Source organism: Talpa europaea, assembly GCF_964194135.1.
Source record: "Talpa europaea genome assembly, chromosome: 9".
NCBI classification, from domain to species: domain Eukaryota; kingdom Metazoa; phylum Chordata; class Mammalia; order Eulipotyphla; family Talpidae; genus Talpa; species Talpa europaea.
In genome coordinates, this window is record NC_140076.1 from 114378627 (window position 1) to 114381240 (window position 2614).

Here is a 2614-nt window from a genome sequence, read left to right on the forward strand (position 1 = left end):
ATGTTTGTTTTCGGTCTCCCCAGGGTGACATAACCTCGTTGAGGCCGGTGACTTAGATGTTTGGGTTTTCTTTTTTATCAGTATCTCTAGTGTCTAGCACTGTGTCTGGCATACAGTAGTAAGCCCTAAAATATTTGCCAGATGAATAATTGAATATAAAGCTCTGTGCAATGCTGTCTGCTGCCCTGATTGTTATTCTGGAGCAGCTTCTCTTAAATTGCAAGGAGCGTCAGCTCAGCCGGCTCTTTACACTTCCCTGAGCATTCGGCGACCCGTCTTTGTTTCCTGACCCCATCTTTTTAGTGCCTTTGCTGGAGTGAATAACTTCCTGATTGAGAGCTGAGCTATAAACAGATTCCCCCCCAATGGAACCAGCCTCCCAACACTGCCACCACCAACATCCTCCCTCCACACACACACCCCACACACCACACACCACACACACACCGCACGCACACACACGCCACGCTGTGTTGGTTTTTTTTTTTTAACATGTCATGCCCAGTAGATATAAAAGTGGGAGGGCCCCATCCACAATGCCTTCTGACTCAGTGCGGCCTAAAGGCTAAGGCTAGGCCTAAAGGCTAAGGAGGGACTGAGGACAAATACAAGGAACATTTGTAGGAGAACCAAGGGGCACAGTGGTGTCCCCTCCTCCCCCTGTCGTCTAAGAGGAATTGTTAGCACCCTGGCGGCTCAGGGTGTGCTGAGGAGAGAGGCGGCACCTGTTACTCCTCGCCAGCCATGGGCAGTGCGGACCGTGGAGACGGTAGTGGACATACTCGGTGCCAGCGAAGGGGGATTGGGCTGGGAAGGCGGCAGGCAAGCCGTGGGGAAGGGTCCCTGGCTTTTCCTCCCCCAGCTCTCCCCTCTCCCTGTGCTCCCGGCCTGTCCTGCCTGTCCACACAGCCTCTGGGTTCCACCACTGCCCACCCCCACTTATTATCCTTCCTTTACCCGAGCTCCCCCACCCACCCACCCCCCGCACCTGCAACACGGCTGGCTCTCCCTATCCTGAAAAACTCTTCTCCTCGGACCACTTTTCTCAGGTCTTGGTCATTCCCCAAATAAAATGAACACACACAGCCACGGTCCTGGGCCATCTGGTCCTATGTCCAGCCAGTATTTGTCTTCCCCTTGTTAAATGCGCTGCTTGCAAGCCTGAGTCTTCCTCATTCATTTATTCACCATCCATTCCAGTGACGGTGGACCTACTGTGCGTGATGTGCTGGGGAAGGGGAAATGGATGATGGCTCTGACCTTCAAGGAGCTCTCTGCTCCGCAGGGGACACAGCGAGGTAAACAGATCATAACATGTGACAAGGACAACAAGGAACATGTGCCATGTCCGGCAGTGACGCAGGTGAGAGACGGTTAGAGGATTAGATTTGCCAAGACAGCACGTGAATGCAGGGGAAATCGGTCTTTGAGGAGCCGAAGAAGAGCTACCGGTCAACTTCACCAAGGACGGACGGAGAGGTGTAAAGGGGGAGTGGGCAGCACAAAGGTCACTGGGGGACCTGACTCAGTGGAGAAGGTTGCAGAGGGGTGGAAAGCAAACAAGGAGGGGGAATAAAGGTGGTTGGCGGAAGCCATGCTGAGAGGGGCCCCATGGCGGGGCAGCCGCTAGAGAAGAGGGTGAGGCTGGGAGAAACAGCAACCAGCAGCTGCGGCCTCTTGGGGTTGGTGTGGGAAGCCAGAGAGTGAGTCAGGGTGACACAGCACACAGCACACTAGCAGGTGGGAGGCCAGAATGCAGGCTCTGAACGAGAACCCTGAGGCACGATCTGCCCAGTCAGGAAGGCCTTGGGGAAGGTTTGCACCTTCAGAGAGTTGCTGGGTGATGGAGAGAGACAGGTGAGATGGGGGGGTGGTATGTGAGGCCACTCAGAGGTGTCGTTGTCCATTTGGGAGAAATGGCATCAAAGCACCCTTCAATGTTGACTCTCCCGACATGGCTTCTAGGCCTGTCTTCTTCCGAGAAGGATGCTCCGGGGGCAGACCTTATCTCCTGAAGGCCCCCAGAATGGCCCTGAGCTCCTCCGGCCACACATTTCAGGAGGGAGTTCTCCACAGTGGAGACGGCTGAGGGGGCTGAGATGGGCCAGCTAGTGTGGCCAGTGCGCCAGGAGCAGGGCGGACTGTTCTTCTCTGCAAGGACAACTGTGGTGGCTCCTGGGCGCCAACTGGGACTGTGGAACACCCCGACTGAAGGGAGCAGCAGATCCCTTTCAGGTGCTGGCCAAGCGCTGGTCTCTGATGAGGGTAAAAATAGCACACTTAGTTGAGGGTTTAAATATGCCACTCACAGGAAGGAAAAAAATACCCGTAATCATATCACCCAGAGATAGTTGCTGCCACCGTTTGAGGTAAGTTCTTCCAGACAACTTTCCTCGCTGGCTTTTTCTACCTAATTTGCAAACTTCATTTCAGGCTAATAAATATACTTCCAAATACATAATTTTTTCTTTAAGATTTATTTATTTATTTATACAAGCACTGGGTACAGTCAGAAGTGCAGGAGGCTGAGAGAATTCACCAGAGCCAGAGCGGGGAACAGAACAGGCAGACTGACAAAGTACACTGCTGAGGGGAGCAGCGGGCGCAGCAGGAG